The 15811-nt window shown below is 37.0% G+C and overlaps 1 protein-coding gene and 1 long non-coding RNA gene across 6 annotated transcripts in view; one reads left to right on the forward strand and one right to left on the reverse strand.

Annotated features, from left to right (window-relative positions):
* LOC117211202 (tyrosine-protein kinase Btk29A) overlaps positions 1-15811 on the reverse strand; it is a 344145-nt gene that overhangs the window by 107228 nt on the left and 221106 nt on the right. The window lies entirely within an intron of this gene.
* LOC117211209 lies at positions 5751-13408 on the forward strand. Its single transcript, XR_004488226.1, has 8 exons — positions 5751-5895; positions 7075-7101; positions 7662-7922; positions 8007-8810; positions 10051-11468; positions 11613-12060; positions 12589-12752; positions 13059-13408. It is a non-coding gene; the product is annotated as an uncharacterized LOC117211209 (long non-coding RNA).

Here is a 15811-nt window from a genome sequence, read left to right on the forward strand (position 1 = left end):
TCTGGCATATGTGTACAGTTTGCAGGACTTGATTAGTCCGACAGTGTGTTACAGAAGGCTCGTGTAATTCTCGTCACAAATTCCTCCAGACGATTCAGCCTTTCAACTTGCCCCTAACAAGGAGCCAAACGATATTTTATGACCATCCACTTTTCCTCTATCTTCATATTTACCTATAAAATATGATTTTAAACTTCTTCCTACGTTTATCCACTTACCTGTCCTATCTATCTTTCTCACCTAACCTCATTAACCTATTTTTTAAACAAACAAACATCAACATCAACAGTATACCATCCCATTTGAAAAATTAGAATACGAAAACAAATTTCATGCGAGAGCTAGCAACGCGTCGTGCATCCGGCAGCTCAAGTTTCCCATTTCCAAGAGAAACATTCGAGAACTGTATCGATAAGCAGAAAACAAAGGATAAGAGGTTCAGTGAAAAGAAAGCAAAAGAAGCAAGGGCTGGCGTTTTTGAGGAACCTACTTTTCCCGTGCCAAGACAAAGATTCACGGCTGTAGTGGGAGAAGAGGAGAGGCAATTTCTTCTAAAAGGCTGTTATCCGGCGGCTTCGATTCCTTTCGAGGCTAGACACGACCCGGATACAAGTTTCAACGGCGCAAAATGGCTGGCGACGGTCTCGCGAGCGGAACACGAGTCTTAGCTCGCGAACTCAGCACTTTGCCACAAGAACCTATCTCCACCAACCGCTCTCACCAACGTCCAATTAAATGTACGAAGATTACCGCAGCCGCTAACTTTGAGTGCTCCACGAATCGTTTCTCTTCCTTTCGATCCAGAGTTCGGTTCTGTTTTCAGCGAACAAATATATTGGGTTGGACAGACAGATCTTTGCGTTTCAGGTTATGTGATAACAGACAGTTTTCGTTGGTGTTAAATTTTGTTAAACTTCGAAAGAGATACGTCGCACTTCTTCAAAGATTCCGTTGACTTGTATATAGCTATGTACTTGATAATATATATATTGTATATTGTAGATAAAAGTATAGTGGGAGCAAAAGTATTAACACACTGTTGTATTTATTATAGCATTTACATACTAATTGCTTAGATCGTAAGAGATTGTATTTACCTTGAGGTGTGCTATTATTTATGGCACCTTCTTGCGACAAATGAAAATTGGTCGTTTGTCCTTTTCTTTCCTTCTTCTTTTCTTCTTTTGGGGAGGGGGGGGGGGGTCGAACGTTAATGATACAACCAGTTAATAAAAACCAATTTTCATTTGTCGCAAGAAGGTGGCATAAATAATAGCAAACCTCGAGGTAAATTTAATCTCTTACGATCTAATCAATTAGTATGCAAAATGCTACAATAAATATGTGGCGGCACTCGGCAACAATGTATATCGCCGAAGCGAAATGCCTAATGAGCCATCAAATTCCAACGGTCTTCTGCCGAATATTCGAGAAGGCGCGCGTGCCAATGGTCGCGGACGCCCAACAAACGCGTGAATAGTGGGGATATTGAGGGGCGACAAAAAGAAAAGGATCGAATCCGATCGACAGTTGTAGCTCGAACGAGGAAGCGATAAGGCCGAAGTCTAACCGCGCAGCGAGATTGACCGGCGAAACCGAGAGCGATACGCGATGCGATCAATAGAAGACACTTGTTAATAAATATATTGTTGACCTAAACACCGAGTGATTATTTAACGCACTACACCCAATATCACCTCAAATACAACAATGTGTTAATACTTTTGCTGCCACTATGAGAAACTGAAAAGTTGAAAAAAGTGAAGCTGGCCAATTCGTTTCAGAGAATCTGTTTGCAATCATTTCGACTAATGAACCACTATGTTTTCGTCTATTTCAGCAAAACTAGAGGAGAAAAAACGAGTTGAGGAAATAGGTACAGGTGAAACAATTAATTCGTCGCTAGAGTAATCAACGAATGACCAGCGGGTTAGCATTCAATTTAATTGAAACTAGAAGTTAGGGGAGGAAAATTTCTATGCAACGACCACGGAATAATACATCGTCAACGTTCAATTAAATTCGCTGGCTGTTTCTTCGCAATTCGTGGCTCGCCTTTATAATTCACTTGGCGAATTCTCCATGCCGTGGGATATGAATCGCAGCAAATAGTCCGTACAATTTTCGGTGCATAGTTCCCTGGAGGCGGCGAATAAATTTCCCCGCGTTTCCCAGACGTTTCGCGTTTCGTGTATCGTATGTATATCCTTCCGTTGCGTGATGTACATATCGCGAATGTTTGCTCGAAACGTCATAGAAGTTGACGCATGTCGTACAGTTCGACGTTGCCGTGAAGGAAAGGGTTGGCAACTGCAAGAGGGTAGAAATTTTATTTCTTACCTATCTCTCGTACGATGGAAAGCTACACTCTGCAGAAAGGTTCGTAAATGAATAAACATATGCGTGAATATGTCAAAAAGTAGATAATAAATATATATAACTGGTTATTACGGGGAACTTATTTTTACTTTTAATTTAAATCGTCTATCTTCTAGAATTTTATTTATTGTAACGAAATTTGAATTAGTGCTCGATTAAGTGAACTCAAGGAACGATGGAATGCAATGGAACAAAATCTTGAACTATTATTAGTACAATTTGAATTATATTGGGTTGGCAACTAAACGATTGCGGATTTTGCCATTATGTGGCAATGGCCACACAATGGCAACACAATAGTTTGCCAACACAATAGTTTGTTGAAAAATTATCAAATTCTAAGAGGTCTATGACTCGTAACTTGTTTGAATCTGCCATGATGGTTGCGTGAATATTTCATCGTAGTTTATGAAACATCGGCTTACAAAGCAATATATAACACGATTGATAACTCGAAGGTCAACTACGATGAACTTGTAACTTGTAAATTTATTAATTTTATTAATTGATTAAACACATGATGAAAAAATTGCTGACGAATCTATTCATCTGAACGTAAATTCCTACTGCATAAAATCATACCTAACTATTAGCTCCCAAAAATGTCTTTCGTTATCTGTAGGCAACTGCTTTATCTGGCTATGTTGATACAAACATGAAACCTAATCTGTCAAATGTTGTGGTCTTTATCTTCGATCGTCCTCTAGCTGTCGTAGGACACGTTTCGTTCGCATCAAAACAAAAAACGTTGTGCATCTATTATTTTCTTCTAAAACGAAAGAAACTTTTAGGTTAACCTATAATAGAAAGAATCAGCGAACTCTTATTACGTGAACTGTTCGTTCCGCGAGAAGTTGAGATAAATTACTGTCTACTTTCTACATTACGTACAATGTATGAGGATGAGTGATGAAAGATGAGTGGAGAAAAGAAAGAGTAAAATTTGTTCGTTTATGAGGCTTTATTCTGGAGAAAATCGAGTTTGGAAATTTATCGAGTACACGTGCACTCTGCACTCACCTAACTGCTGGCTGAACGTGTTCGTCGAGCTCGTGGATGGAGCGTCAACGACTCCAATTTCAGACATTATTTTAGGAAAAACGAGGCGTACGATGAAAAAATATTATTCTACATTTTTTACTTATCTCGCCTTATTACCACAGTATCGGCCTTTATTCGACTATAAGCTAGTCAAGTACACGTATACTCGACATATTTTTAAACCTAATTCTCTCTGAAATGAAGTTTCAAAAGAAAATACCCTAGTTTATATTTTCCACTTATTTTCGCTTCTAAAACAATGTTCTGTTTAACTATCGTCTGTGAGACGACAACCTTTCGTCTGAAATTGCGAACAAAATGGCTACCGCGCTCAGTGGCTTCTTATTTACGTTCGAGAAATATGCACTGCGTTCGTTGTTTGACAAGCTATCATGTTGCACAGTCTGTGTGACTAATTTACAGGTTATGTGATAATAAAATATAGTAAATGATATGAAAGTAAAGTCAAAGACAAGTAATAAGTAAGGATTGGGTTGGCAACTAAGTGATTGCAGATTTTGTCATTAGATGGTATTGACAAAACCCGCAATCACTTAGTTGTCAATTCAATAATTTTATATTATGCGTGCTTTTTTCTTCTTGTTACTTATTGTTTTATTATTTATTATTAAATGACTGGTGTATTCATAACTCGTTTGTACAATATATTGCAATATGCCAATTTTTATTTTATCCATCAAAACGATGTAAGATGACTAAACACTTCTGAAAATACTGCGATAAAGCTGTTTGTAGCGAGCAGACTGTTGCAGTTCGTAGCAACAGAATTGACAGGATGTGAGATCATTTGAATGCCCAAAATACACGTACAAAGTTAAGAAAAATAACAGATAAGTAAAATATATGAAACACGTTAAATTGAATTGTTCTAAAAACAAGGCTATAAAAGAAGAATCTTTATTCGACATTTCTCACTTACGTATAAACATAGAGCAACTTTTTCTCTGCAAACACCAATTTTTTCACTTGCGTTGTATATTTTTTTATATTACTATTATTCGCAATTCTTTCCTGCAAGTTTCATAATTTAATCGTCCCTAGATATAAAAATTTGTAAAAGGTTATGATTGTCACGTGCATATAACAGAAATTGGCAAACGCTTTCGGACAATACGATTTTAAGAGGAAAAAGAAAATTTATAGCGTAGGTTTGCCTGCAATTGGTTAAGTGTTTTACTTGAGATATCTCGAGAGAGAGGATTCCTAGAAATTGGCCGGCTCGACTAAATATTGAAATAGGTTTCGTAAGCGGTTCTCTTCTGTTCGTTTAAAGGAAACGTGATGTTGCGACACCTACAACTTTCTAGCTGATCCCAGGCGAATTAGTCCTTGCATGTAACGCAACTAGTTTACAGTGACTGTAAGCGTTACAGTAAATCGATATCAGGATAAGTTTTTCAGACACCTGCACACAGGAAACGGACAAAAGATGAAAATCGATTTTCAACGATAGATTCAGTCTATAAGAACCAACTATCTTTTCAACACAGGACACTATTCTTATATTGGGTTGGCAAGTGATCGCGGATTGTGTCATTACCACCTAATGTTACTTAATTGCCTATAAAATCGCTGTATCTGTAAACTTTGTGACAAATGAGCCATTTAAAATTGTTTCTTAACACGATGAAAACCCAATTTTTCGCCAATTCGATAAATTATCTGGAATAGAACTATTGAGATATGTGTAATTTTGTGTGCTACACTGGATTAGCCGCGTGGTAGTTACATAAGTATGAGTGTGTGAAGTATGTGCGTGCGCAGCGTATGGTAAAACAGAAGAATGCAACTGTTGCGTACGCATGGTGATGAAAAGATGGCGGGACAAAGAGAATGCTGAGACGCGTGTAATGTTTACATACGAATATTTTGTAAATCACATATTAAATAAATCTGAAACTATTTTGATATCAATTCTAAGTGTAATGTAAGTATTGCCATACATTTATTTCGGCGATTAAGAACCACAATTCTCAACAAGAGCTTCCAATTTTACAGTACAATAAAACCAGTGCACTCATATTCGGACTATTTGACGTTTCGACGTACTCGATAAAAACGTCGATATATTCAGATACAGTGGTTGCAGAAATTATCGATGCGTAGCCTTATCTTGCAGCGAAACGTCCCTTTAACAGAGACTTTTATAGCGGTAAATTAATGCAGTCGTATGAAACTATTACACTGAATCGTGCGAGATATATTTCGCTCTAATTAATTAGCATGTGTTATAATAAATGCAGATGGTATATAAATATTTTTTTTACTTTAATGGTATTAATCTCTACGAAGGTATAGCATAGACGTTGCAGTTGTCACGTAGGAGACACAAGAAATTCAGTGGTTCCAGGATTTTGGAGATAGTCCAAACTTCCGGGTGGAGCCTGTAGAATTTTAATTACGCCGGTGGCCAGGCCCAGACAACAAAAGGCAGCCGCGTATTCGGTACACAAGGTTTGCCCTTTTTCTCGCCATTCTACTCGCGTCTCTCCACCCCCCCTTCGGCTATTCTATTCGGCCGCCAAATAGGTCAGCCATCTTGCTATTCTGTTTTCTTCCCCATTCACGTTGTCGCGGCTTCGAGAATTAGCCGAATTTCCTATTCGCTCGGACGATTCGTTCGTGAATCAGCCACTTACACGAAAATCTTCCAAACTTTCATTTGCTTCTTGAGTTTGCAAATTTAAATGGAGGGTAATTGCAAAATTAAATGGAAGAAAGAAATATTAAACGAAGGTACTTTATCCGTAAAGTATTGGGTTGGCAACTAAGTGATTGCGGATTTTGTCAGAACCACCTAACGACAAAATCCGCAATCATTTAGTTGCCAACTCAATAATAAATCAAATGGTGCAAACTATATGTATACTGTATTTTTACTTTTTATTTCAGCAAGCTTGATCAATTTATTCAAACAAGATTTCATTAATGGAAATATATGCTGTTGAAACTGTAACGTTTCCCAATAACACAGTCATGGGTTCACTTCTACTAGAACTTGCGGATCTTCGTTACTCGCGTTTCTTCAACAGTCTATTAACATTACGTATGATTTTTGATATTCACTTGAGTTGACAAACCTCTGACCAGTGAATCTAATTATCTGAACCTATACTTCTATTACGTGAATTGTAAGTAGTGGAGAAGGTAGAGCAGCATTCCTATTGTATCAATTCTAATTACGTGAATTCTTTGATAAGTCCGCACACAGTGAGAGCCAACGAATGAGTATACACTTCACAAACATTTTTTATATTCCCATTTTATGTCTTTTCAATTAATTTTTAATTTATGTAGCATACATATGCAGAGTAGGACCTACTCTACGGATAACGTTCCACTATTCGGACACTTTTCACGTGGAAAAAGCTTAATCCTCTGCAAGAATGTTTGTTAACAATCAACGAAGCTACCAGCGAAAAGACGATACAGCTTCACGAACAATTAAAAGGATTAGCTGTTGTACTGCTGTTATATGTGTTAAATGTGATACTAGGAAGATCGAGGACACCATATTTATTATATTACGACAGATTTAGAAGAAACTGCTTTTCCATACAATACCAGAATTCGATGATCTTGATAATGTCGACGCGATAGAACGCTTTTAATGTGATGAATCTTCTTCTTCAGTGGACGTCTTCTTCACATGATGTTAATGTCACGTATGCTTCGAATAATAGATTGAAACATGAATATAAATAATAGCAATGATGATATGCCTGAATATTTCAAAGTACTTAATAGCTTAAAAAATAAAGATGGTAGGAGGTTCAAAAGGAATGTAATTTTATGGGATTAAATCTACTAAAACGTGATTTAGTAGGTAAGAAAATTTAGAATCCATAAATTTTGAATCCACTCATATTTAATTTCATTATTTGTATTGCTGTTATTAATATTTATGTTCCCTTTTGAATTACAAGAAGATGAACACCAGGAAAGTAACTGTTCCATTATTCGAAAATTTCCTTTAATTTCATTATTTGTATTGCTGTTATTGTTTCTGTATGCATATTCGAGGTGTTATGTACTCGTTTTCGATTCTCACTGTAAACAGAGTTCTATTGTACATATTTTTTCTTTAAAACAAGTGTTCACGCTTCTATTGTTCTATTCCCAAACATTCTTCATTCGCTCGATAAAATTCCATTATTCTCATATTCCTTTGTTTTCTTCTGCTGTTTTGTTTTTTGATACCATTGCTCGTGCGTTAACAGGTCGTTTGGTGGAGAAACGCGACGGAAGGGAATTGGCGTAGCTGCTGATCGCACAGTTTCTCGGTTACATTGGTGTAACCGGTTCTCCACGACTTCTCGTCGAGTGTCTTTGTGTCGTCGAGGAATCCGTGCCGTTCGAGCGATTTTTATTAAACGACGCGGCTCACAGAGTACATTGTTTGTCGCGAGCAACGCCACTTCATCGCCTCTTGTGGGAACAGCCAACCCCGAGCCACCGTAGAATCTCGCAATTGCTGACTGGTGAGTTGCTTGCAAGACAAATTTCTCGAGTTTTGCATGACACGTAATCGAAATGAGACGTTTAATCGAATGCACATTTTTTAGACGATTTAGAGCCCGACCGATTAAAACGGACTGAGAAAAGGAAATTTATTTGGTAAGAAAGAAGGTTTTTTCGTTTTTGTGTTTGGAAGAATGGCGCTTTTTTGGCAACTGTGTGCTACAGAGGCGGGCAGATCTCTCCACGGGTGGCGTATATATTGGCTTCCTTTAGTTTAGGATTTCCTAAACTGCACCTTGTTCGATGCATATAAAATATACTGTACCTATCTGCCAGGAAATAAAACAAGATACAACAAATTTCTACTGGAAGTAGCTAGAGAATGGACAACTGTGGATTCTAAAGAATGCAGCATTGCACCTGACACTTCTCAAATTTCTAAAACAGCTCCTTATTATAATGATGCATCCTTCACTGATTCCTTCACTAAAAAATAATCACTGGTAGAAAAACAAATCCAACTAGAGCGTGTAGACTATGCTGTTCAAAAGGAAAACGCAAAAACTAAATATGTTTGCAAAAGTTATTGTGTACCATTATACGTAGGTGATTGTTACACTGTTTATCACAGGAGAAAGAAATATTAGAAGTCGAATAACAAATAGAATTTATTAAAGTTTATTTATACTGTTTTACTTGCACGTCCAATTACCAAATAATAGCCGGTGACATGAGATAAATTCTCAGTAAAATTGTCAGTCAACAATGTGTTAACAGCGCTTTTTTAAAGTTTCTAACTCTGCAAGTATTTTGAATAGATTACACGCGTTTAATGATATTATATAATGTTTCTAAATATTATTATAGCGTGGAAATGCGATGAAAAGAAATTGCTTGAGGCTGTACAGGTAAATTTTATCGACTGCAAACTAAAGTACCGTCTGATATTATTAATATTGACAACCTATTTATCGATATATACTATATACATATAATATTAATTATATGCAATATCCGATGGAATACCCGTGAAAGTTTATTTACGCTATGTCATATTAAAAAGGGAATTTTCAAACGGTATTTATTTTCATATCGTCTATGCTTTATAGGAATTATTATGAAAATTCTTTTTCATATTTCCTGCTTTTTAATTCTCCTTTCATATTCCACTTGATATCGCTTGGATATTGTAAAACACACGTACAAAATGTGTATAACCGAAGAACGAATTTTGTATTATGTTTGTCCGTGAACTCTTCCCACTCCTTTATGTCATAAATTACATGTTATATATTCTAATCATATGTGTAGTTTGAACAACGCATATATATTGAGTGTGTAACTGTATCCATTGACCATGAATATATTCATTCAAATATAAACGCACATACATTAGAATTCCACAGAAATTGTTGAGTAATTAGAGTGATATATGCATATTCGTAACAACATTTTGATAAAAGTATTGGGTTGACAACCAAGTGATTGCGGATTTTGTCAATACCACCTAATGACAAAATCCGCAATCATTTAGTTGCTCAATAATAATCCATATGAATGGAATGAATTCCATGGTATAAATTCCATTTGAAAATTGCCTTTTTAATATGAAATAGCGTAAATAAGCTTTCACAGGTATTCCATCAATATTACATATAATTAATATTATACATATATTATATATCAATAAATATCCAATAGTACTCTAAAGTACGTTCAGGACGTGAAGGATTAAATGAAGCTTACGCAGCTTGCAAATGACTTTAACGGAAATATTCAAAAGCTTAGCAACTTCCAAATCAAATACTCGTAAAAACCCTAACCTCGTTTCATCCTCTTTTAAACGTCAAATTAAACCGAAAACGAGACGTTTTCCTTACCCTGCAATCTGTTTCTCACCATCAAACCTCATAGTTCCCCCTCAAACGCATTTTAAAATCGCTCGTTCAGCACCCTTATCTTCCTTCCCAATCTCTTTCTCCTTTTATTCGTCTGCAGGAAGAAAGAGAGAGTGAGAGAGGGAGGGAGGGAGGAAGGGAAGGAGGGAGGGGGAGGGAGGGAGGAAGGGAAGGAGGGAGGGAGGGAGAGAGAGAGAGAGAGAGAGAACGATTCCCTAATTTCACCCAATTTTCTCCAATTTTTCCCAAGGTAACTCTGGAATCAGCCGAAGCAGAAAAGCGTGGCGTGCATCAACCCGAGCCAGCTTTTATATTTCCTCCACGTTAGATTGCGTTCCTCGACGTACGTATGTAGGTCGTCGCGTTTCTTCCTGGCGTTCCAGCTTCAGAAATTTGCGTTTCGACAGCCGCTCCCCGCCGTGATTCGTCGTTCATTTGTTTATATTTATTCAATCGTTTGCGTTTTGCAATGTGTTGCGCCTGGCGATGATGAAAGGTTTCGTGATATTTATTTTGTTCATTGCAGATTGATTCAACTGGCTGAATCTTTCTTTTGTTTAATCTTTCAAACATCACATGATTAGTATAGGCGATGTTGTTTACCGACTTGACTTCTGTGTAACTTGATCATCTACGCTATGCCTTTCTTATTCCACGAGTTTATCTTTCGATGTTGAACGATGTCGAATAAGCGATGCTGGATTAAACGAAGCTTCTGTTTAGTTTCATTTAATGTTTCCATTATTCTCGATTATTATTGTTGTTGATAATTTTCTCACTGTTTTCTTATCCCGTAGTTCTGTATACTTATAAATTGACAGTTTACGATATTAAGAATTGGGAGGACTTTCATATGTTTAATATAATTACAATACAATTTCGATGTAGTAGGTGCATGATCTAATCAGGTTCAATAGGACTATTGGGTTGGCAACTAAGTGTCACTTATCACGCAATTACTTATTTGCAGATCACTTAACCTCAACCTAACCTCAATACGTAGAACGTAGCAGAAAGGAAGAAACTTGTAGATGTTTAAAATCTCTCAATTATATGATATTTGCCACACGACTATTTATGCCTTAAATACAGCCCAAAGTCGGTACTCTATCAATATCATCAAGCGAGTGAAACTTCTAACCCTAATTCACTTCCAACCTTCATTACCACCTAGTGACAAACTCCGCAATCACATAGTTGCCAACCTAATACTTTTATGTACTTTTACTTTTACTACACTGATATAAGAATAAAAAGATCTATGTACTCTCTTTCACTAAGAATACATCAATCATTCATTGCAACTGAACCTGCATACTGAATCGATCATTTATGACAGTCCGCAAAATTCTCAAGTAATTCTATAAATTTTGTGCATCTGGTATCATGGTTAAAAGCAAACGATACCAAATTTCTGATTGCTGTCTGATGAAGCAAAGCCGTGCGCTTGAAGTCACTTCGATGTTAGGGAAATATCAGATGAAAGAGGCGCGAACCGTAATATGGTGAAAGTTGGCATAACTGATGGAAGGAAGCGGACGAGAACGGAAGTTAGTGGAAAAACCAATGAATGGAAGGATTTAATCGCGCGATCTAGTTTCGTAGGCGAAGTGAAGTTGTTCGTGTTTCGATGCCAGGTACAGCTGACGCTGACAATTTATCGAGCCGGTAAACTTTCCAGCTTCGTTCGCGCGAAATACGATGAAAAAGTTGATCCCTGTGAAGGAACCGCTTGGAACATCGCGATTTCAATAGCTTTACTACAACTTTCCACGCAAATGTCCACTTCTCTCTATTTATTTCTTCTTGCAGGTAGCACCGATTCGAATACGCTCTCGGGTTATTTCGTCTGCAAGTGTAATAAAAATGGAGAAAGAAGAAGGAAGTGAAGAGAGGCGACAGAGACCTACCGATACCGATTCCTCTCCATTTAGTCTTATTTCTTCTCCATTTTCGACTCGGTGCTCACTTTAAAGCGCTGTCTCCGCGCGCCAATTGCCAACACCTTTCTGCAGACTGCGCTCCGGGTTCTTTCGTTTGCAAGTCTAATAAAAAACGAGAAAGAAGGAGAAGAAGAAGGAGTAGAAGAAGAAGAAAAGATACGGAGAGAAAGAAAGGACGACAAGGGGAGGAGACTTACGGTCCTCGTGGAATACAGAGGAAACGCGGCGCGTAAATAGAGCGAATAAAAGAGGTCGAGTTGAAATGGGGCTGAAAATTTGTAAAGATGAGGAAAAGGGTTTTTTTCGAGTTAATGAAGGTAAGCTTGGGCAAAGAGCTTGAAAGTTAATTAAGAAAAGCCCGGAAGAAGCGATTTTCTTTCTCTCTTTTTCTTTTTCTTTTTTCAACGTGAGCTTCACGATCGTGCTTCGCTTTTTACACCAAAGTTTTTTTCGCTACTTGTTCCTCTTTTCCACTCTGGACAGAACATATGTACGCCATTGAAACGTAAGGATGTTTCTGTCTCGCTGTTTATTATAGAAACATTTATTCTCCTCGGTTGAATTCGTCTGAATTCGTCTTTTAACAAATACCTTTTTTTTTTGTTACTTGTTTCCCTTTTCTACTATGAACAGAACATATGTACGTTATTGAAACGTAAGGATGTTTCTGTCCCGTTATTTATTATATTAGGTTAGCAACTAAGTGATTGAGGATTCTGTCATTACCATCTAATGGTAAAATCCGCAATCACTTAGTTGCCTACCCAATAGAAACATTTATTCTTCTCAATTGAATTCGTCTGAATTCGTTTTTTAACAAATATGTTTTAAATACAACTCTATAGGAATTGTACAGTGGAATTCATGTCATTTTAACGAACGACCAATTTCAAGAGGAACCGATTATTTCTTCGTTAGTCATTAAACTATACATTGTGCTCATTTTCACCAGCCAGCTGCTTGCTACTCCATTGCATCGATAAAATAGAAATTTTCTACCGGACAAAAGGTAACAGTAATATTAATAATGGCGTTCAATAATAACCGCTACTTGCCGTATTTCCTTCGTTTCCTTGTTTTTAATGTACGTACGATTTACATCGAACTTCCTCTTAATCCTTTGTTTTCTATTCATTTGCACGAGTATACACGTCCCTCGCGTTAATTACTGGGTTGGCAATTAAGTGATTGCGGATTTTGTTATTAGGTGGTAATGACAAAGCCCGCAATCACTTAGTTGCCAACGAAATACACGAGTACTGTAATTTGTCACTGTTCCGGGAAATGTTTCGCGTGGTTTTCAACAATGTTTCAGAGCTCAGGTTATTGGTAATCGCCTGGTAAATAAAAAATCGTTGATTCACACCGCCTCGTCATAGAATACCTTGGCTATCGCGTGAGAGGACGATTTTGCAATCGCAGGAATATTATTTGGCGAGCCCGTGCTATCATTAGCGAGCAATTCATCGTGTCGTGACAGGAAAATTGACCGTCCAAACACGGAGAATCGATATTCCATTACGGAGGATCGGTGGTTGGCCAGAGAGAGGCTGCGATAAGAGTTCAACTATGGCGAGCGGGCGACGCTTTGAAGATAGAAGATGATAAAAACGTCTGGAAAATGTATCTATCTTAATGTTCCGTGGGCTAATTCTGTTCTTTCTGTTTCTGTGTATATCTTCTTACAGTTACATTTGAACTTTTTGTAATACACCGGTCCATACAAATAGACGAACTCTGGGACAGTCAGACACATAATGGAATTGTTAGAAGAATAGCGAACAGTTAGAGAGTCGAATAGTAAGATTGGGCGAGCCACGATTACGACATGCACTATCTCTGTACTTGTACTTAACAAAACTATGCCTGCAATCGACGAGCAAAGCAAATTTTCCTGGCCGCGTGACGTACTTATTTCTCGTACTTTCGTTGACTTGTTCTACGCTCATGTGGCGCTACAAATTTATCCAAATTTCGATACTATTTTAGTTTTCAAAAGTAAATGTATCTCTTGATGGTATGGTTAAATTTCTTAAAAATAAAATAAATCGGTGAGCACGATTGATACCATTTCGATATTTTCATTTATTTTTATTCAATTCCACGAAATTAATCGCATCGTTTAACATATATAAATTAAATTGTTAAATTATTTGATTAACTTACTAAAATATACGCAGTCGATACAGCTGAGCTCGCTTGTATCTTCACTCGATTCTCAGACTCATTTACATTTGATCTTCCAAAATGAACAATATCATTTGACATACGCAACATATCTTGATAAATTGTTAACTTAGTAAATATATACGTAGAAGATCTCACGTATACTTTTACATTATTCTTAGATCTATTCACTTGTTAGTTCACTTTCCAAAATCACTTATACTTCTTCGTAAGCTTATTAACTGTTTAAAGTACAGAAACTAAGTAACGTATATGTAGCATCATGGACAAATGACCTAAGAAATATCTGGCGTATCATAAACAATATTGCGGGAAGCCCTAAGTGCCGTTAGGCCAAAAAGGGCCTGGCAGTTCTGCCGGGGAGTCGAGTGGGGAGGAGTCGAGTAGAAGAGTCGTGAGTTGACAGTCGAGTGGGGGGAGTCGAGTGGGGGGAGTCGAGTTGTGAGGAGTGGGGAGTTGAGTTGCCGAGTTGTTATGAGTAGTAAACTATTACAATAGTTGTGAGTTGTGAATTAACTATTTAGTTGTCTTAGTTATAGCACATTACTGTATTTAGTTCACGTTAAGTAACCATCGTTTCTTGCAAATAGATCTATCGATCAATAAACTTATTATATAGGATAAATAAAAAATTTCTATATATAGCTTGTATTCAGTGTTTACTTTCATTGTTGCATTTATTTTCATATATTTTTCCTCGAACGAAGTTCTGCTTTGTTATTAGATTTCTTTTTCCTAGCTTTACGTATCTAGAAAGGAATTTTTCAAATTATCGTAACATGTTCTGCAGGTAAGAGAGAGCGTTCGAGATCGCATTACTATGGTTTGATGACCGATGGATATCGGTTTTCTTAACATACATAGAGTTGCAGCACAAAGGGAATGTTACTGGCGATACCAGAGGAATAATAAACGGGATACGATTTAGCGATAACGTTGCCTAGCACCAAAGCTGCTCGCCTCTAAACATTTTTGAAACATTAGACGTTTTAATTTCTCTTTCCTCCTCTTTTTTCGCCTCTTCTCTATACCATGTTAATAAGTAAACATATGAATAATAAAAAAAGAATGTTAATAAGTAAACGTATGAATAATAAAAAAAGAACTACCATCTCTTAAATATAAAGCAAAAATAAATGGAGAATTCAGTATCTATCACACTATAGTATCCCAGAATTCGTAGCAATGATTTACAACATTTCAAACAATTTCTACCATTATTTAATAATTGTTTACACGCAAATGAGCAGTTAATTACTTGTATCTTAATTATATTACTTATAACTGTATTAAAATGTTCACTGAATTTTTCAGATTTCTACTACTAAAATATCACAACAGACAGAAAGAAAATATATCTGTAAATCGGTGTGCAATCTAGTGATCTAATTACAAACTTGAAGCAATTACTTATCAATTACCGACTGTTCATAAAAAGGCTAATTTTCAGGAAGCTGGTTCCATCATTCCCCGGGCAGCTTTTTCAACTTCGTTTTCGAGTCAGCTTTTATCGCGTTTCAACGAGAAACAACGCTACAATTAGCAGTCGCTAATTACCAACCGATTAATGACAATACGAGCAAATATACAAGCGAATATTCGCGTTCACCAATCGATCCACGGATTTATCTAACAGAGATCTCGATATCCAGAAATTTCGTTCTCACGTTCTTTTGCCTTTTCTGCTTGTCCCTTGCACCTGGCTTCGTCTCCAACGGAAAACAACCGCGGAGTAATTAATCGTTAACGAGCAATAATTAATGACAATAGGAAGTATTGGTTCACAAGTGTCGTCCTCGAGTAACGAACGATTGCTAATTAATGTTCAGCGTGGAGGAGTATTGCCATCAAGTTTCAAGAAGGCTTGTCAGTCTCGTGTGG

Source organism: Bombus bifarius, unplaced genomic scaffold, assembly GCF_011952205.1.
Source record: "Bombus bifarius isolate JDL3187 unplaced genomic scaffold, Bbif_JDL3187 scf7180000008218, whole genome shotgun sequence".
NCBI classification, from domain to species: domain Eukaryota; kingdom Metazoa; phylum Arthropoda; class Insecta; order Hymenoptera; family Apidae; genus Bombus; species Bombus bifarius.